The sequence below is a fragment of the Rattus norvegicus genome, chromosome 14 (assembly GCF_021556685.1).
Source record: "Rattus norvegicus strain SHRSP/BbbUtx chromosome 14, alternate assembly SHRSP_T2T, whole genome shotgun sequence".
NCBI classification, from domain to species: Eukaryota; Metazoa; Chordata; class Mammalia; order Rodentia; family Muridae; genus Rattus; species Rattus norvegicus.
This window is the reverse complement of record NC_141547.1, coordinates 69494168-69516474: the sequence shown is the minus strand read 5'-3', so window position 1 is coordinate 69516474 and position 22307 is coordinate 69494168.

Below are 22307 nucleotides of genomic sequence, written 5' to 3'. Positions count from 1 at the left end.
ACTGAGTATGTATTTGTTTTTAGGGGGAAAGCAACATACAAAAGTATAGGACTGGGAGGGGAGACTCTTGATCTAGTTTTAGCTCTGTTTCTTCTGGGGTCTTCTGATAAACCACTGTTGATGGTTAATAGTCTCTCTTGCTTTCAGGGCCTAACACTTATTTTGTGGGTTTTTTTGAGATATTTTTTAAATATTAATTACATTTTCCCTTATGTTTCTCCCTCTTAATCCTCCTGTATACCCCACCTCCCTCTCCTTCAAAGTCATTCTCTCTTTTTTCATCAATTTTTATTGTTTGTGTATATGCATTCGTGTATATATGTATGTATTTGTACATATAGCAATATATATATTTGTATATTCATATGTATATTCCTAAATATGACATGTTGAGTGCGTATAATGATTTTTGTTTAGATGTCTTCAGGCTGACCATTTGGCACTGAACATCTAATTGGTGTGTTCTCTGGAGAGGACCACCTCTCCCACTCTTAGTTTTACTCAGTGGCCTATAATTCTTTGTATAGGGTTGGGACCTTGTGGACTTTTCTCTGTGCAGTTTGCCATGTTTGTTGATGTATTTTCTCAGCCCACCTTTGTGTGTTCATGTTGGTGATGTTTTATGGTTACAACTTCTAAATGTTACTAGGCAACGCATTCTCACAGTAGTCTCGGGCCTAGTATTTTTTTCTATTGTAAGCTAATGTCAAGTACAGAGAAAGAATTTGTGTAATATAAACAATAGCACTTGTAAGGAAGGTTATAATAATAACAATAACAACAACAACAATTATTGGTAATACTGTAGGTGAAACAAGATTTCTAGCATTACGAAATTATGAAAATACATTCTCTGTCATTTTCTAGGATTGTCTGATGAAATTCCTCTCCACTCCTGCCATTGGCGTCTACAGTCCATTCTCTATATTGGAGGCAGATTGGTTGTTTAAAAATATATAAAACTGAATATAACACTCTAAGTACTAGATAAACTCCAGTGGCTTCTTAGCACTGTTACAACTGTAAAGAAGAATCTTTCAACATGACAACAAGCCTCTACCATTTGGTCCATTCTTATTTCTCCTTAGCTTCTAAACTCTTTTCTCATCTGGGTTCTCCCCACACTGTCTGTTTTTGAAATGAAGTGTACTGTGCTCCTCACCCCAGGCTTGATAAATGCTACCTCTTCAGCCTACCACTACCTCCTCTGCTTTCTAACCTGCCTTTCATGTCGTTGCCTGAATAATGTCCCTTTCCCCCAAAGACATCCATGCCCTCAGCCCTAGAAGTTAGGAGTCATTTAGCATCCCAAATAGGAAAAGAAACTTTACAGGCATGGTTAAGAACCTTGACAGAGAAAGAAAGCTATCTTGGATCACCCAGGTTGGTTACTGTAACCACAGGGTCCTTGTAAGAGTAAACAAGGAAATTTTGAGTTGGTAACAGGATATTACTGACAGAGACATGGTGTGATGGAGTTTCCAATGCACCAGCTGTACCCACGGAGCACACAGGGAGGCCCTACTGTTGAACATATTATCACCTGGAGTCATCTAACAGAAGTCTCAGGCAGAGTTCTCTCATACGTGAGGCAGTTTCAGCAAGACTTGGAGTGATTTAGAGTACAGCAGAATTGAGGGGTAGGAAATCCTCCTAAAGTATTACCTTAGAGAACTGAAAATATAAACAGTGCTGACCACCCCCAAGATCAAGAAGGGAGAAATGCAGTTTAAGAAATCCATGTCTGCGGCATCAGGTTCCTCGCTCAGGATCTGTGAATTCAGTACGAATGGGACCGTTAGTGTAGATGCAGCCGGCAGCAGGATTCCTTAGCTGTGGGTGTGGTCTGAAGGAGGTGGGGCAGAGGATGCATCTCATCTAGGGAGAGTAAAATAACAAGCCTAAATATGGAATTTTGTACTTCACATTCTGAATTTATCTGCATAGTGTAGGGTAAAATGCATGCAAAAAGTTGTATGTTTTAAATCGATAAGACACTGTATTTCTTTATTGTACAATTTGTTGTTTTAAGCATATATATCTATTGTCAAATGGCTAAGCTAGGCTAAATGCTTGCAGTCCCCACCTACTTATCTAATTTTTTTTTTTTGGTGATGAAAACATTTAAGCTATATTTTCTAAGTCATTTTTAAGAATACTGATTGTTGCTATTTATGCAATTTTTTTAGGTAACTTAGTTTCTACAATCGTATTTCGGTATTTGGTAATGACATTGGCCATACAGCCTTTAAAATAAGCAAGGAGAGATTTCTGCTCTCCCTGGACTGCCTGACTCCTTTTCTACAATGCTTATACAGCTTGGAGTACCATAAATTAGCAACATGGAAAGTTGTATTTTCTTCTATGTTAAGAGAGATCTTATTTTTTCATTTCTTTACAATTATTTACTTCATGGAGAGATACTGGGAATGCTTATCCCATGTTGCTTGTGTGAAGGTCAGAAGATGACTTACAGGAGTTGGTTTTCTTCTACAACTCCTGAGAATTGAGCCTAGGTCACTAGGCTTTGTAACAGCTTTTACTGAGCCGTTTTATTCTCCCTCTGTCTCATTCTTTGAGACAGGATCTCTCCACATACTTGAGCTCACATATTTTGCCAAATGGCTGCCTAATAAACTCCAGAGATCCAGCTGTTTCTCTATGAAAACTGTGCTGAGGTTATAGGCACACACAATGCCTAGCTTTTTACATGGGTGCTGGGAGTCCAAAGTCAGCTCTTAAGCTTGCAGGCTTACATTCTACTAAGTTTCAGTGACCTGATAGCTTCGGCTTCAGACTGCTGGGAGTGGGGGTGGAGGTAGGGTGATGGTGACTTCTCAGAGTCCTGGGTTCCTAAAGAGTCTCAGGGTGGCTGAAGAGTTTATCCTTGAAAAATCATGGTTTGAATAAAACTTAAATAAGTATATCATACAGGATAAAATTGTTCTGTGAATCTTGCATTGTAGAAAGCACAGCACAGTCCCTGTGTGCCTGCTCATTCGAAAGCATGAATCATTAAATGTATTTGTCTGATTTGCATAAGCTTTTCTTAGTTTCTTAGAATCTCCCAGATAATGTTTTACTGAGAGGATCTGGAGAAGGGGCTGCAGGCAATTTTTTTCTTCCCTTTGGGTCTTGGGAAGCCAAACACTATTGCATAAAAGACAGGATTGAGTTCATTGTGCTCTGCGGAAGAGATCAGCTATTTTTCTCTAAGCTGTCATGGTGACATATTTCCCCCCACTAATACTGAAAGTGGGGCATTTGCTTGTAAGACAGGTTGAAAACAATTTATCTGGCATTTTGAAAAAGGTGGAAAAATGGACCAACCCCTCCCCCTTCCTCCTTCCGCCCTTCCTGCTTTTCTGACAGCATGTAGGTAAAGAATCTTGCAGCTGCAGAAAGGCTAATGAAAACCAATTATAGCCTAACTGACCTGTCACCACAATGAAATTACCAAAAGAACAATGTAGCATGTTTGGAAAAACAGTTTCCTCTAAAGCACATATTTGAAACCATATTTCATTTTAGCTATAATACTGTTTGTCTATTGTCTCCTGTGCTGAATTTTCCAACAGTAAGGGTCTTGATAGTGGGAGATCTGAAAGGAAGTGGAAAGGCTTAAGGAAAAATTTGGAAAGGAAAGATAAGGAAGCCAAGGTTGCTTCAGATTAATTGGCACACATAGATGTTTTCGAGATGTCTTTAATTGTTATTCATGGTGTCCTGTGGTTTGTAGATTCCTCAAACTTGTTAGCCTGGTATTGTAGCCCTGAGGTGTTATTACAGAAGCCTCCTTTCTTCCTCTAGCCTACAGTCCAGGCACAGCAATATTTTATAGCAGTTCTGCAGAGTGACAGGAGTAGCTTCTTATTCTTCGTGGTGGCTGCCCTGTGTATATGAGAGCGCATATATGAAACTAATGCCTCGTGACTCATTATTCTACCATTGCTTTGTGAGTGGCCGTTTACATTGCTTTCAGTTTTAGTCCTTTCAAACTAAACCCTGGAAAGCATCCTTTTACACATATCACTCATTTCTAGTTCAAAGAGAAGGATTTGTAGATAAGTTACCCCTCCAAGGGTGGGATTTCTACACATAAGACATTGCAGAGTTTTAATTTCTAGTAATGGCACCTCAATAAAGTTATATTACTGCCTTTCAATGGTTGGAAACTGAATGGTTTGAATGTCTGGTTGCCAGCTTGTGGTTCAAATTTAAGGTCACTAGAACATTTAGGAACTGAGGCCTGACTGGCAGAGAAGCAGTCTACTAGGGACAGACTTTGACAGTTGCCAGGTCTTCTGCTTCCCGCCTGCTACTGAGTCCCAACTGCTGTGACATTCTACTCTCCTATCCATGCCTGAGCTCTTTCCTCTCCATTGTGCCTTCCCCACCATTGTAGATCAGAAATTGTTGAAATTGTGAACAAAAACATGCCTTTTTCTCTTAAGTTGTTTGTCAAGTCAAAACAACACAGAAACAGCTAACATATCTTTGAATTAAATGACTATACTTCTCTTTTACAGGTTTGTGGGCCCTTGGATTATTTTATATTTCTATGTATTGTTATCCCTATCTGGTTAAAGAGGCTTAAAGTATCTTCTAATATGTGGTTGAGTGGGTCTTCGTCCATTGTTGACTGGACTGCATTTGTAGATTAATTTTACAATGTCTTTGTGGTGTCGCTTTTCATCTTTTGTGTTAGCAATTCTCATCTAAGCCTAGGGGAAGTGTTCCTACTGTACTTGAATATTACTGTAAGTACTTCACAGTTTTATCACTCTGTTTATATGGATCCTGTGCCCTTCATGGACATGTATTTCTGTGAACTTTAGAATTAATAGAATATTTTATTTATATTTCATTTGGAACTTCTTACTCAAGTAATGTTATTTTATATACATTATGTATATTACTGTAGTATATACATGTATTATATAGAAAGTAAAGCTTAAAATTATGCCAAGTTTAATATTGGAAATGTCTTAATTTTGCCCTTTCTCTTCTCCTTCTATAGAACCCTAGGTTGAAATATTTTCCTTCATAACATTAAAGATAAAAAATCTTTTGCCATCTATGTTGCTTCTGAACTTAAAGCTTAGTTGGATTATTCTTATGTTGCAGGTAAATTTTACTTTTTTTCCTCAGAATACATTTCTAGTCTACCTTTTGTATATGGCATGCTCTGGAAATGTTGCAGCTTTTGAATGGGGATGTCATTTCATCATATACTCTGCTGGTAACTCACTGAGATAATTTAATTTGAAGCTTCTAATTTTATTTTTAGCCCTATAGATTTTCTTCTGTAAAACTGTTCCTAGTCATCTTCTACATTCTCCCAGTCTTACTTTCTATGATTCTTCTTGGACTAATACTGAGTCTTTTGAGTTCATCCTCTCTTAATTTTTTTAGGTTGATTTTTCTACAAATGTGAGTGGAAGCTTAGTTCTCTTTAGTCAAATATTTTTAGTTTGTCATATCTTTCATGTGATATATACCCAACTGATTTGTTGCAGGCTTTTTGATTCATAGCTGACTATATATTTGTTGAGAGATACAGTGGATTTAATTGCCTTTCAATTCTTTTGTATATATTTCTAATTGTTTTCTTCCTATAATCATTTGTAATGTTTTCCTTTGCATTTGCACATTTTTAATTTCTCTAAGGACAGTAATTAATTTTTCAAAGTTCATCTCTTTTTTGAAATATGAACTGTAGTCATCAAGTGAGGATATACTCAGTGGTACAGTGCTCGTCTAATGGATACAAGGCCTTATGTTCCGCCTTTAGCATCACAGGAAATAAAAAAAATTAAGTTGTCTAAGGTTTATAAAATTACAAATATGAAACTAGAGTTGAATAAAATAATTGAAAAAGATATATATGGATTCCCGAGCCTGTGAAAGTGAGTGTGGTCAGGTCAATACTGATTTCATAATTTCAACACAGAGCATAGCCAGAGATAAAAGAACAGTCCATCATGACACAGGGTCTGCTAGAAGCTACAAAGCACAGACATTTCTTTCTCATTCTCTGACTGAAATACATATTTTCTTTCATGATCTGACCTTCCATTGAATATAGAGAGCCCCATCACAGGTCCTGCTTCATGCTGAGGTCGAGGAGTTATCCATGGGCCTGTGACACTACCTCTCTGTGACCAACAGCCTTCGTTTTTGTAGGTTTGTTGTTGTCTCTTGTAGTACACGAAGGCAAAAAGTTTTTAAGACTAAACTCAGTGCTGTATGGTTTGAAGAGGTATGCCCCTAATACTGTCTGTCGTATTCTGAGGCATTTAGTTGTAAAAGTTAATCTCATAACTAATTCTTTTTAATTATATAATTATATTTCAGTCTTTCTGTGTTACCACACCTTGTTAGTCCAACTGAATCCTCACTAGAATATCCTTTCTGTCCCTACTACCAACCAAATAACCTTGCTCTAGCATCTTCTGTTCAATCCTTGCACAGGATCCATTTCCCTGGTTCCCTCAAGCCAAACAGTACACATCTGTCACTTCTGGTTTTGATGACCTCTTTCTACCTTGGTTCCTGTCATCAACTCTGTTGGCTTGCTTTTCGTTTTACCTGCTGCTACCCCAGTTTGCGCACATGTTTCTTCCTATCTGGATCCCCACACTGACCTGTGTTTATTTTCCATTCCACCTTTAGATAAGAATGAGAAGACCCACTCTGGTGATTGTATTTCACATGTCATGCCCTGGGAACCATTCAGTGTTCTTCAAACATCTTCTTGCTTTTATTTTACATTTTCCCTTCATTTGTAGATGAGATCTGGAGGGTTATCAACTTTTTTCATTTTTCCACCCATCAGAATTGTTCAGTTGGTCCTTCAAGGTTTTCCATCTCATGTGCCTCCTCTCTCTCTCTTTCTAGATTACCCCACCACAGGGAAGGATGGAGCCCAACACAGAACCTAGATATTTTTGAAGATGTAAAGTCATTTGTAGAATGAGGTCAGGAAGTTGATACATTTTGTAGATGAAAAAGTAAAAAAAATGTTCCTTTAAAACCAGTTAGCCAATAACAGTCAGAATTAGAACACAGTTCTGTTTTACTTTCTTTTTTTTTTTTTTTTTTTTTTGGTTCTTTTTTTCGGAGCTGGGGACCGAACCCAGGGCCTTGCGCTTCCTAGGTAAGCGCTCTACCACTGAGCTAAATCCCCAGCCCTCTGTTTTACTTTCAACTTTGTGTTTTAAATTAGTGTTCAATCTACTTGATGAGAATACATAAATATATGTGTACACATATGCACACACATTTTTTTTGCAGAATAGAGTATAAATAAATATGAGGCTTACCCTACATAAGGACTGTAGAAATCTCTGATCTTTGTCTATAGTTTAGGATATGATACTATTTGACCACTGGTGTGTCAAATTAAACAGCAACCACGTATTATTTCACTGTTTCTAGGGTATGAGGAAACTGGTACTAACTTATCTGGATGTTTTTGTTGAAGATTCATTTTGAGGCTGCAGTCAAGCTCTTTGCTGGGTTTGTGGTCTCATCCGGAGAAGGCTCTGTTTTCAACTCACTTCTGTGGTTACTGGCAAGATTCCATCGTTCACCACAGGGTCTTATTCATAGGAGTGCTTTACAACTCATAATCATTGGTTTCTCATAGTCAAGAAACCCAAGAACAAGCAAGAATGCCCCGTCCTAGTAACTGCCATGTTTTATAAACTAGTTTTTCGAAGTGACCTACTATATCATGTTTCCCGTGTTCTAGTTATTAAAAGAGAGTTAAGTGTAATCCCCACCCAGGAGGCAAGTGAATGGCAAAAATACCAGAAGACCATAGGCACTATATTGACTGCCTACAGCAGGAGATGTTTCTTATTCTTTTTACCTTTGGCCTCTTTTATGTCCATGTTCCATTTCCTGATCTTAGCATTAACCTGAGTGTTTAGAGGAGTGCAGAATCGCTGCTGTAGGTGTCAGACAGAAGTCAATGCAATATGGCTTCATTTTATCCCAGGCATTCCTCACAGTATTTCTTCCTGGTGACAGATCTATGGGTGATAAAGCATTCCACTGGGATCAGTAAATGAGGCTGTTGTTAATTTTTCTTTGGCAAGAGCAGAGGTTTAATATATCTCTTCATTATACTCAGGAAGGTGTTAAACAAATATACATTTGTGTCTTCCAAAGATATTCTTAGGAGCAAAATTTACAGTAAGAAAATAAGTGGTGTGGCTTAGGTTAAGAGACTTAGGACATAGTCCCTGCTCAAGTCTTTCAAATATGTTACTTAGTCTCTCAGAATCTCAGATTATCTTACGATGATATAATTGTACAAGAGCAGGGCTTTAATCTTAAATTAAAAGACTTCAAAAATCATGAAAGTAACACAAATTAGAGCACTAAAACTAGTGGTGAAACATGTGTAAACTACTTCAAGAAGACTTCAGCCCAGCATTGTCATGGTAAGATGGGGACTGAGTGTGGCTAGGTCTTTTAACTATTCAAAAGGAGTAAAAAGTCCAGCCTTTAAAAATAAAAAAAAACATATTTTTATCCTAAATCTTTATTTAGAATAGAGTTTAGTCTGTGGGTTAGCCATTTTTGAGTCCTAAAATGAATATAACTTTTAAGGTATCTTTGGGTTAAAAACTGTTTCTGCTTTTCTCTTTAAAAACATATAAGCTAAGGAATGAGCACAATACTGTAGAATACACTTATTGTAACCATTGGAGAAATATATCTGTCATAGTGTAATCGTTGTAGGTAGACATAAACAATTTATTTTCCCCTAGGTGATTTGTTTATCCAACACTCTACTTTAGAAAGATCTATAGTTCTGCTTCTAGAAATCAATAAAAATGGTTAATGTGAAAGATACTTTTCATTTCATTATATTTGAGCCTTCATGCTGTTGGGAAAATAGAACAGGAATCAAAAAAGTATAAATGAGTCTTCATGGAATCTAATGGAAATCTTCACTACTGTGGGTCATATACTTCATGAGACCATCTATCAAATACTTGTTAAAATTAACTCGTAAATTGTATTCACAAAGATTTTTTATGAGGATCCATACTCAGGATCAATGTCAACGGATGAAACTTAAAAAGAACTTTCAAAAAAATGAAGTCTTTTATTATTATTATTATTTTTTTGGTTCTTTTTTTTGGAGCTGGGGACTGAACCCAGGGCCTTGCGCTTCTTAGGCAAGCGCTCTACCGTTGAGCTAAATCCCCAACCCCAAAAATGAAGTCTTGCTAGATGAGCTCATGGATCCTTGGGAAGACTGTGTGACTGGGAAGACCCAGTTTTTATGTATTGAACATGCAAATGCCATTGCTAATATTGACAAAGGGAAGCTATGAGGAGATACTCTCACTAATGAATGCAAATTTTGAAAGAATTCAGGTGACGATTGTGCAGTGACACAGAAGGGACAAGAAGCAGAAAATTCTAGGCCATGTGAGTTGTACAAGTGATAATTGGAATTGATATTTCTACAAGTTTATCAATTGTCAAGGGACTGTCATTGCCCTCAGTTTGGGGAATCTATTGTTTTATTGGTTATTCCAAAGCATGGTCATTTAACTCCAGGAAAGGACACTGCCGACCCTGCCTTTCTATCAGCTGACGACTACTGATTTCTGGTCCTACAAGAAGTACATCACGTGAACTCAGTGAGTTGCATTTTAGGATCAGATATGGAGATTCATTCTACTGGACCTTGGCTCCCACTACTCTGATTCTACAGTAGTAAATATTTAGGCTGCTGACTTGCAAAGAAATTCTTAGCATGGATCTGTCACCAATCAAATATCTTGGACCTTTTTATGTTACTGTGTAAGAATTATGGAAAAACAAAGATGGTCTTCTAGTCCTAGCCTACAAGTGCTCACACCCCAGAGGCTTCCAAGTTGTAAACTCTAAGCCCAAAAACTAGGAGCTCTGCAGTTTGGAGATCACATACATGTGGCTCTAGGCAGTTGGTTTAAAAGGCTATCACTTTGGGCTTTATGCTCCAGCTGTTCAACATTCAAAAGTAAGTGGTATTTCAGGTTCTATCAATAGTGAGAGATACGGCCACAGATAGCAGCACCTTCTGGTGTATTACAGCTCTCCTCTAGCCCTCAGACACTAGAATTTTTATTCTTCTAGTGACAAGTGTTACAGATTTTAGACCTGCAATCTCAGCTTTACAGCCCAGCCAGCAGCCAGCATTATAGTTCTTGGGTTAGGATGCCTAAGACCCTGTAAGGTTTGTCACCTCCCCTGAACTCTTCCCCTGGCCATGATTTACACTTTTTCTTCTCTAGCTCTTTATAGCCTTCTGTCTTTACTCAGCCTTGGCTTCCTATTTATCCCCCTTGTCCCTCCTCGTCTCTCTCATCTTTTCTTTCTTTCTTTCTTTCTTTCTTTCTTTCTTTCTTTCTTTCTTTCTTTCTTTCTTTCTTTCTTTCTGTTATTCTTTCTCCTTCCTGTCATCATCCTTACCACTCCTGGTAACTCTGTCCCAGGTGTACCACTGCTGCTGTTACCAGCATAACCAGTGCTACTAACGATAAAGACCCAAAGTAGACGAGAGGCTGGGAATATAGTGATACCTATCATGTCTGAGGCCCTGCGTTCAATTCCTGGCGCTGAAAAAACCAGACCTGAGAAAGAACAGCTTGAGATTTCCTTAACGGCCTGGGTTATGTGATAAGTTCCCGGCCAGTTCAGACTATATAGCAAAGCATAAATAAACTTTAAAGGTAGGCAAGGAACGATTGCTCTAAAAGAATCCTTTATTTGGTCTGATGGTGCAGCACCAGGAGGCAGCATGGGAGCATGTCTTATGGCTGACCTCCCTACCGAGCAGAAGCACCTGATCATGTTGTTTGACAATGGCGGGGGCAGAGGTGTTTGCACATATCATGGCAGTCCTTTATGCAAATGAAAGTTTGCATCAATCATAGGCCTTGTGCTAGGTTACCAGGAGAAATTCTCCCCACTCTGGCCTGGTTGCGTCTTTTAGGGCTGAAGGTGTTGTCAGTTGTAGGTGGTGTAGTTCCCTCTGAAGCCATAGTTGTAATTTGGTAGCAAGCAGCAGAGTTCTTTCCTCAAGGAATTCCTGGAATGCTTAAAGTTGTGATGGAGGGCAGTTTTGATGGCTGCTTTTCTAATAGTCCTTCACTCAGGGTGGCCAGGACACCTAGGATAACTATAACAGTTATCAATTTTGAAGTCAAGTTGCCCCAGCTCCTAAAATTATATTTTATTTCAAGGAAGAATAATCATTCAATTTAAATTATCAATGCTAACTGCTGTCTCAGAGTCTTGAGAAATGAGTCCCCCTATCAGCTTCATTTGACCTAGGTTTGACTTCTGTCTATTTGTTAGCTCTGGGGTCTTGTGCTAGTTGCCCAGTATCTCTCTGTTGTGGCTTCTTCATTTGTCAAATGGAAACAAATCCTACCATGTGGGATTGAAATCAATACAAGTAACATATATGAAGTGATTATAGGACACAGAGTACCTAGCACAGGTTTAATGAACATCAGCTATCATTGTTAGAATGTTTTTCCCTGAGGGATTTAACAACTCACAAGGTCTTTTGTCTTGTGCCACATGAGTTGGTATTGTTCTACTATGTCTTGTGTCTTTCAGAAGCTCATGTTTTCTGGCTAGATTTCATCTATTGTTGTTTTAACTGAAATTGCAATAGGCAATTTCTGGTGCTAAATCACTTCTAAGAGGACAAAAATGTTCCACTAAGGAGAGGTTCAAGTATAGTTCTCACCTTCAAAATCAAAGATGATAGATGGATGAGAATTTCTTAAAGATAGTAGGTGCTTGTCATTCTTAATATAAAGAAGAACTCCTGACTACATTTCCAGGGTCAGCCCAGTACAGAGTTTTGTACATGGAGTTCAATAATAAGCTAACATCAATCTTAGTGTTGAAAATTTGACAGCGATGTTCAATCTATGTCTTTCTCTCCAACAACACTCACTTCTAAATTTAGCTCATGTTTTACTATCTTTATGAGATAGTATAAGCCAATCTTTACAAGATTAAAAAACCATAAGGAAACCAAATATTGTAGGGGCTTCCTAAAATAAATATATATATATGAAAGAAATCCAAATAAAATCACCAAATAGCAGGAGATAATGCCCCAACTAGATATTTTAGTCCGCCATGCAGAGCCTCCAATGCTAAGACTGGGTTACATCTTGTTGAGTTGTTGGTCTAAGGGTCCCCATGGAAACCTGCAAACATTACAGGCTATTGTCAAGACCACTGGTTATTTGCTCCCTACATCTCAGTGGTAAGGCCCTACTTCTAAAGACAACATTTATATATGTTATCAAACAGAGAAGTCAAGCTGGTATCTAACTAGAAACTTCACCTCTACTGACTAGTGTACATGGTTCTGGAAGATATTCTCAATGCTACTAGATGGGGAAAAGTTATCATAAACATCTCCCAGCTACAAACCCTGCTATCTACAATAATGACCTGCTTGCAAAACTGGGACTGACCAACCACTTTTTGGTTGGATTTACGGCTCACTCCATGAGAGAGAAATCATATCTGACACTGCTAAATTAGCTAAGAACCTGAGATTAGATAAGTCATGGTCTTAAAGACAAACAATACTATTATTCTGCTAGAGGAATATAGCAATAAAATGACTTCTAATTACATACTGCTATAGTCATAGAGTAGTGCCTAGTCCCTCACTCAACCCTCAACAGAGAAGTATTTGCCTTTAGTAGATGAGAAATTAGACAGAGACCCGCAACTGGACTGCGTACAGAAAGGGAAAATCTCAGTTCTAAATGAAATGCCATATCAAAGCCCTCTTCTCAAGGCTCAAGGGAGATGGAGCAAGAAGATTGCAAGAGCGAGAGGTGATAGGAGATTCCAGGCAAGCAGGATCTTCCAGGCATAATAGGACTGGTGTGTGTGTGTGTGTGTGTGTGTGTGTGTGTGTGTGTGTGTGTGTGTAAATTCACAGTCTGCAATTGCATGCAGAAGACCAGCACAGGTTAAAACCAGATGGGCTCCCTACACTGAGATGAGGAAGTGAGCATGGGTTCCCACTCATAACCAAGAAGCTTTCTGCTATTGATACCTGGTGGCAAAGGCAAATCGTTTTCTTCAATGTAATCTCACTGGTTCTATTAACCTCACTTAGGTCAGGCACTATGCCCAAGGAGTAGTTGTCTAACACAAAATGAACCCGATGGTATTTTTTGTAGACATTTTAAAATCTCACTTTGCTTTGTTTGGGCATCTTTTGTCTTATTGGTCTTCTGCTTGATGGTTTTGATTTTTGTCTGTGGTTTTTAAATTGTTTTTTAAAGAGTGAGCAAGAGAGCGAAAGAACATAAAATTGGGTAGATAGTGAGGTGGGGAGGATCTGGGTAGAATTAAGGAAGAGGAAACCATGGGCAAAATATACTGTATGAAATTTTTCTTTGATTAAAAAGTAAAACAAAGAAAACAAGATGCATTTATTTGATCTAAGATATACCAAATTTTATTATGTACTTTTTGTACCTTCTGAAATAGCTGTGGTTTTGGTTAGTAATAAAGATTTTTTTCAATAATTTATTTTCTTCACTTTATAACCCAACCACAGCCCCTACCTCCTCCCAGTCCAACCATTACAAATCCCTCCCCCACTTCTTCTCCCCTTCTCATCAGAGAGGGGGATCCCCCTTTGGACACCCCCTCACTCTAGAAGATGAAGAGAAGCAAATAGACTCTGTGATCCCTTGGAACACATGGGTGAGAATGAGGCAGACCTCACTTGCAACTTCAGGCTCTAATTCTTTATAAACTTAAGTTTCCATCAGAGACGTGGGCTGGTTAAAAAGTACCCATTCCATAGAGCTGTTATGAATACTGGATGAGATTTTATAAATTCTATGCATGTGATTGTTATCTAAAAAAAGAAATGTACCCTACTTTTGAGTCCTTTATCTGAAATAGATGATCTGGTTGTTCTACTCTGAGATCAAGCTTGACATAGAATTAAGGGACTGCAGTGGGACTGAAGGACAGTGGAGCCCTTGGGAACATCAAGATAGAAGTGAAGGAAGCAGCAAGCACACCACTGACAACCTCGAGGTAGCAGTTTGCCTATATCATTGCGTTATATATTCACATAGCCTTTGGGAGTGTGTCTTCATGTCACTGATTGTACAAATGAGACAGTTGGGGCTCCCTCAGAGAAAGGAAGAGTCTACATGTTACATGATGGGAACATGGCAAAACGTAAATGAAACTGAAGTGAGTTCATGAGCCTAGGAAGCCCTACCAGGGAGAGAAGATTTGGCCCCGTGGTGTGCTTAAGAGATTGGCCAATACTAGTTGGATTCTCATTATTTTCCGAGATGCTAAGTCCATTTCTCAAAGAAAAGCACCTAGGAGAGATCCACACAATTCTCCCACATGTTGTAAGACCTGCATGCTTTCTTAGATTATTTGACAGTTTCACTAGCTTTAGGCTTTCGTGGAGTCTTTTCAGAATTGATTGAAAAGGAAAATATAACTTTAAGATAGTCTCAGAAATCCAATCCTTTAAAAACACTGCTTGATGCCACCCACACTATTTTCTAGGAGGTTTTCAGAGCTACAGAGTTTCTGCTGTATGCTGGGCACCACAGCAGGGGTTAAGATCGTGTAGATGAGTAGGCCACAAGGTCAGTCTTTGCTCCTGTTGAACTTTCACTTTCGATGGGGAGGCAGACCCTCATCATCACTCAGATACCACTGTAATTTTAACAGAAGAAGAGGAGAAGAATGCTTTTAGAGGCAATTTTAATAGAAAGAATAGTCTATGCACTGGGGGAGGGATTGTCATCAAACATCTCATAACTGTGACATTTAGCCCAGAAAGATAGAATTTGTCCAGCCCAAAAGGGAGGGACTCTCTAGGGAGAGAACACCGTAGGCTGTCACCTGGCATATCAATTCCTGACCTTTATTTTTTAATACCTTCTCGTGCTTTGATTTTGATCCAATTATTATTTTTTTAATATCTACTCTTGCTTTGATTTTGATATCAATCTCACTCTACTCTGTGTGTCTTTCATTTCAGATAAGACGTTATTGTCTTGGACTTCAACCAGGGGCCCTGCTCCCTTCCTCTGGCTTTTGATATGGCTTGTAGCTTCTTCTGTTGCTTTTTATATGCCTTTTGGTTTCATTTTCCTCTCCTACTCTTGTGCTTGCATGTTAAAACTCAAGATGAAGAGGCTTTATAAAAACATATTTTTTTTCAATTTCAGAAAACTCTAGTTGTATCAAGGAGGGGTTCTCTGATATGCAGGGTAAATTTAAATTGCATCTTGTATTGGGTACAGCTGCTTGCAAGTATAAGAAAATATCATCCATTTATTAAAGACACCATGTGAAAATGCAGGGCATGTTTGCAAAGCCTTATTATAGTACAAAGGCAATTGCTGCTTTGTTTACGCGGTCTGTGGCTAAGTCATTATAATGACGCTGTCCCAGAAAATAAAAGTGTGTGGACTCAGATGTCAGAATAATTGTTTCCATTTCATTTAAGGATAAGCCAAGTTTTGAAACTGTCCCTGCCATGGACATGGCTTATTTTGGGCTGTCCAGCTCCCATTTGTTCTACTCTTAGACCATATTGGCTAAAGTTAATAATTAAAAATTCCAATTCTGACCCAGTGAGATGGCTCAATGAGTAAAGGCACTTGCCACCAAGCCCAGTGACCTGAGTTTCATCTCTGGACACCACATGATGAAAGTTGTCTTCCTGCCTCTTTACCTGTCCCTCAAATAAATTAATTAATTAAAATGTAATAAAATTGTAAGAAATTTCCAACATTTGAGCCTAATAAAAGGTATGGTTTGCTTATGGGACAGATGGTTCCTTTATGAACAGATCCTACCCATTCAGTAAGAGTTGATGCATTTCCTATTATCATAGTTCTACTAGAGTCTAAATGTTTAGCCTCTCAATGTTAAGCTGGCAGATGGGAAATGCATTTAAGCTATTTAAATGTTGTTGGGGTAAACCTTTTATGCCATCAGCCAGGATAACCATGCCAGTTTCAAGAGAAGTTGAGAAGTGTATTCTAGTTGCCTACTAAGAAGAAAAAGACTGGTATTCTGTGTTACAGATATATTTCAGTAGACTTAGCTAAGTTCATGTCAAAAGACAAAGTACATGTGTCATCCCTCAAATAATTGTTTTTTTTGAGACGGCTTATGACCTAAGCTAGTCCAGGCAAACTGAAACGCCATACCTTTCTTGATGTTATGTGTTCTTACCTGTGGGGACAAGCACTGGAATATGTGGTCCTACTTCAGAGTTAAGAGAGATTGAGGAAGGATGCCTCAGAGGAGTCAGCATTGGAAACCAAGCCCAGAACATGCAAACAGAAAAGGCAGGTTGTAGCTGTTTTCTTAGTGGTTGGGCCAAGCTTCTGCTGAAGTTATATCTTGCTTTCCAGTCACAGGAACCGGTTTAATATTTAATTTTGAATTAAACCTTTTGCTTTAATTCATCTTAAAATAGATTTTCTGTTCTTGAAAGATATCTTCCACTTAGCATCATAAGTACACAATTTCCAAAAGTCTTTGGAAATATGTTTCATTTAAGTGACTTTATTTGGTGCATGATTTACTTGGGGAAATAGCTCGTGTCTTCATTTAAAGCATTGTAATTACATCTGCCTGCACACTTGCTAGTTCAGCAGAGCCTTTGCGTGTGTTTCTCTTGTGCTTTCTAAGCTCCATCTGGGACAGATCTTATTATACACACAGAGTTCTCCAATGGCCACTTCCTCGACTTTATCCTTATTGGAAATATTGATCACTTCACTGTTTGGTCAGATATTTAAATACATCGGGTTTCAAACGTAGTTCAAGGAGGAGCAACGATCAATCTTCTCCAAGTGACCAAAGCCATGCAAGAGATAACAGACGGCATTTTTATTCAACCTGTCCTGATAATGATTCACCTAAATCTGTTTGTCAAAGTCCTGGTAGTACACCCAGATCCAAAATACGTGCTGTCACAGTAACAAAGGACGTTTTCAGGGTCTCCTTGGTATTGAAAAGTATGGAGGGGCTATGGCTTGTCTTATAACCGTACAATAGAGAACAGGTTCAGCGTATCTGACTAGGCTTGAACTGAAGTTCATTTCTCATGCATGAAAATATTGAGTCTTTATTCCTACAATTCTTCAAGGACTCAGGCTCGTTCCATTCCATTGTTTCCATATCATGGCTCTCTCCGAGTCTGCATGCCAGCTAGCATGAAACCGGAGGGGGAACATTAAACAGACGAGTTGGAATAGGCTAGAGAGTGACAGAATAATTGTAATTTTTCAGAATACTGACGGTTTCAGTTTTGCTTGTATTATATGCTTTCCACAAGTGTCTGGGGTGGTGTGAAGTTCTTCCTGCTCAGCACCTGCGATGAACCCTCACCATTTTTGGGGCCCATGGTCGGAAAAGAAAACATTGGAAAATCTTGCTTCAACAGTCAAAGGGCTTTCCCTCCATTGTTGGGCAGAACTGAACCTGTGGCTACATACAACTTCAGGGAGTCAGTACGGTTCTACAGTGGAGTGAGTAGGAGGCTATGACAATTACCATAAGGAGAACAGCCCTTCAAACATTGAAAGGTGTGACCCAGAAGTTGCACACAGCAGTTCTACTCACATACTGCAAGTCAGAATTCAGGCATATCACCACTCTAGCCAAAACGGAAGATGGTGGATGTAGTCTTTATTCTTGTCGCAGTGACTAAGATCCATAGCATTTCCTTTGATTCTTAGAGTTTCCATGTGCTCTCACCACCCGCTTCTTACATGGCGACATTTCCCCCTATGGAGCTTAGCATATTAATACGTTATAATTTTATACATTATATTTTGATTATTTTCTTTCCACTATCCAAACTCCTCATTATCACCCTATTAATTCAACATCATTTCCTTTTTCTCTTTCAGAAAGAAAAAACAAAACAAAACAAACCCCAAAACTTTAATAAGACAAAAAAATTCCAAACCAAAATAAAAACAAGGCAAAAAGTGTACAAAATCATGGAGTCCTGTATTTGACATGCTTTGGCTGTGCCTCTCAGGAGACAGCTATATCCAACTCCTGTCAGCATGTCCTTTTTAACTTCATTAATCTTATCTAGTTTTGATGGTTGTACATATATGGGCCACACGTGGGGCAGGCTCTGAATGTCAGTTCCTTCAGTCTCTGCTCCAAACCTCTATTTCCCTCTATGAATATTTTTGTTCCTCCCTTTAAGAAGGAGTAAAGCGTCTGCATTTTGGTCATCCTTCTTCTTGAGCTTCATGTGGTCTGTGTATTGTATCTTGGGTAAATTGAGCTTTTGGGCTAATATCCACTTATCAATGAGTGCATACCATGTGTGTTTTTCTGTGTTTGGGTTACTTCACTCAGGATGATATTTTCCAGTTCCATCCATTTGCCTATGAATTTCATGAAGTCATTGTTTTGATAGCTGAGTAATATTCCATTGTGTAGATGTACCATATTTTCTGTATCCATTCCTCTGTTGCAGGGCATCTGGGTTCTTTCCAGCTTCTGGCTATTATAAATGAGACTGCTATGAACATAGTGGAGCATGTGTCTTTGTTGTATGTTGGAGCATCTTTTGTGTACATGTCCAGGAGAGGTATAGCTGGGTCCTCAGGTAGTGCAATGTCTAATTTTCTGAGGAATGTCCAGACTGATTTCCAGAGTGGTTGTACCAGTTTGCAATCCCACCAACAATGGAGGAGTGTTCCTCTTTCTCCACATCCTCACAAGCATCTGCTGTCGCCAGAGTTTTTGATCTTAGTCATTCTGACTGGTGTGAGGTAGAATCTCAGGGTTGTTTTGATTTGCATTTCCCTGATGACTAAGGATGTTGAACATTTCTTTAGGTACTTCCCAGCCATTCAATATTCCTTGGCTGAGACTTCTTTGTCTAGCTCTGTACCCCATTTTTTATTAACTTGAGTATTTCTTATATACATTTCGAGTGTTATTCCCTTTCCCGGTTTCCAGGCAAACATCCCCCTCCCCCCTCCCCTTCCTTATGGGTGTTCCCCTCCCAACCCTCCCCCCATTGCCGCCCTCCCCCCACAGTCTAGTTCACTGGGGGTTCAGTCTTAGCAGGACCCAGGGCTTCCCCTTCCACTGGTGCTCTTACTAGGATATTCATTGCTACCTATGAGGTCAGAGTCCAGGGTCAGTCCATGTATAGTCTTTAGGTAGTGGCTTAGTCCCTGGAAGCTCTGGTTGCTTGGCATTGTTGTTCATAACGGGTCTCGAGCCCCTTCAAGCTCTTCCAGTTCTTTCTCTGATTCCTTCAACGGGGGTCCTATTCTCAGTTCAGTGGTTTGCTGCTGGCATTCGCCTCTGTATTTGCTGTATTCTGGCTGTGTCTCTCAGGAGCGATCTACATCCGGCTCCTGTCAGTCTGCACTTCTTTGCTTCATCCATCTTGTCTAATTGGGTGGCTGTATATGTATGGGCCACATGTGGGGCAGGCTCTGAATGGGTGTTCCTTCAGTCTCTGTTTTAATCTTTGCCTCTCCCTTCCCTGCCAAGGGTATTCTTTTTCCTCATTTAAAGAAGGAGTGAAGCATTCACATTTTGATCATCCGTCTTGAGTTTCGTTTGTTCTAGGGATCTAGGGTAATTCAAGCATTTGGGCTAATAGCCACTTATCAATGAGTGCATACCATGTATGTCTTTCTGTGATTGGGTTAGCTCACTCAGGATGATATTTTCCAGTTCCAACCATTTGCCTACGAATTTCATAAAGTCATTGTTTTTTTTTTAATTAACTTGAGTATTTCTTATATACATTTCGAGTGTTATTCCCTTTCCCGGTTTCCGGGCAAACATCCCCCTCCCCCCTCCCCTTCCTTATGGGTGTTCCCCTCCCAACCCTCCCCCCATTGCCGCCCTCCCCCCATAGACTAGTTCACTGGGGGTTCAGTCTTAGCAGGACCCAGGGCTTCCCCTTCCACTGGTGCTCTTACTAGGATATTCATTGCTACCTATGGGGTCAGAGTCCAGGGTCAGTCCATGTATAGTCTTTAGGTAGTGGCTTAGTCCCTGGAAGCTCTGGTTGCTTGGCATTGTTGTACTTTTGGGGTCTCGAGTCCCTTCAAGCTCTTCCAGTTCTTTCTCTGATTCCTTCAATAGGGGACCTATTCTCAGTTCAGTGGTTTGCTGCTGGCATTCGCCTCTATATTTGCTGTATTCTGGCTGTGTCTCTCAGGAGCGATCTACATCCGGCTCCTGTCGGTCTGCACTTCTTTGCTTCATCCATCTTGTCTAATTGGGTGGCTGTATATGTATGGGCCACATGTGGGGCAGGCTCTGAATGGGTGTTCCTTCAGTCTCTGTTTTAATCTTTGGCTCTCTATTCCCTGCCAAGGGTATTCTTTTTCCTCATTTAAAGAAGGAGTGAAGCATTCACATTTTGATCATCCGTCTTGAGTTTCGTTTGTTCTAGGGATCTAGGGTAATTCAAGCATTTGGGCTAATAGCCACTTATCAATGAGTGCATACCATGTATGTCTTTCTGTGATTGGGTTAGCTCACTCAGGATGATATTTTCCAGTTCCAACCATTTGCCTACGAATTTCATAAACTCGTTGTTTTTGATAGCTGAGTAATATTCCATTGTGTAGATGTACCACATTTTCTGTATCCATTCCTCTGTTGCAGGGCATCTGGGTTCTTTCCAGTTTCTGGCTATTATAAATAAGGCTGCGATGAACATAGTGGAGTACGTGTCTCTTTTATATGTTGAGGCATATTTTGGGTATATGCCCAAGAGAGGTATAACTGGATCCTCAGGCAGTTCAATGTCCAATTTTCTGAGGAACCTCCAGACTGATTTCCAGAATGGTTTTACCAGTCTGCAATCCCACCAACAATGGAGGAGTGTTCCTCTTTCTCCACATCCTCGCCAGCATCTGCTGTCACCTGAGTTTTTGATCTTAGCCATTCTCACTGGTGTGAGGTGAAATCTCAGGGTTGTTTTGATTTGCATTTCCCTTATGACTAAAGATGTTGAACATTTCTTTAGGTGCTTCTCAGCCATTCGGCATTCCTCAGCTGTGAATTCTTTGTTTAGCTCTGAACCCCATTTTTAATAGGGTTATTTGTTTCCGTGCGGTCTAACTTCTTGAGTTCTTTGTATATTTTGGATATAAGGCCTCTATCTGTTGTAGGATTGGTAAAGATCTTTTCCCAATCTGTTGGTTGCCATTTTGTCCTAACCACAGTGTCCTTTGCCTTACAGAAGCTTTGCAGTTTTATGAGATCCCATTTGTCGATTCTTGATCTTAGAGCATAAGCCATTGGTGTTTTGTTCAGGAAATTTTTTCCAGTGCCCATGTGTTCCAGATGCTTCCCTAGTTTTTCTTCTATTAGTTTGAGTGTGTCTGGTTTGATGTGGAGGTCCTTGATCCACTTGGACTTAAACTTTGTACAGGGTGATAAGGATGGATCGATCTGCATTCGTCTACATGTTGACCTCCAGTTGAACCAGCACCATTTGCTGAAAATGCTATCTTTTTTCCATTGGATGGTTTTGGCTCCTTTGTCAAAAATCAAGTGACCATAGGTGTGTGGGTTCATTTCTGGGTCTTCAACTCTATTCCATTGGTCTATCTGTCTGTCTCTGTACCAATACCACGCAGTTTTTATCACTATTGCTCTGTAATACTGCTTGAGTTCAGGGATAGTGATTCCCCCTGAAGTCCTCTTATTGTTGAGGATAGCTTTAGCTATCCTGGGTTTTTTGTTATTCCAGATGAATTTGCAAATTGTTCTGTCTAACTCTTTGAAGAATTGGATTGGTATTTTGATGGGGATTGCATTGAATCTGTAGATTGCTTTTGGTAAAATGGCCATTTTTACTATATTAATCCTGCCAATCCATGAGCATGGGAGATCTTTCCATCTTCTGAGGTCTTCTTCAATTTCTTTCCTCAGTGTCTTGAAGTTCTTATTGTACAGATCTTTTACTTGCTTGGTTAAAGTCACACCGAGGTACTTTATATTATTTGGGTCTATTATGAAGGGTGTCGTTTCCCTAATTTCTTTCTCGGCTTGTTTCTCTTTTGTATAGAGGAAGGCAACTGATTTATTTGAGTTAATTTTATACCCAGCCACTTTGCTGAAGTTGTTCATCAGCTTAGTAGTTCTCTGGTGGAACTTTTGGGATCACTTAAATATACTATCATATCATCTGCAAATAGTGATATTTTGACCTCTTCTTTTCCGATCTGTATCCC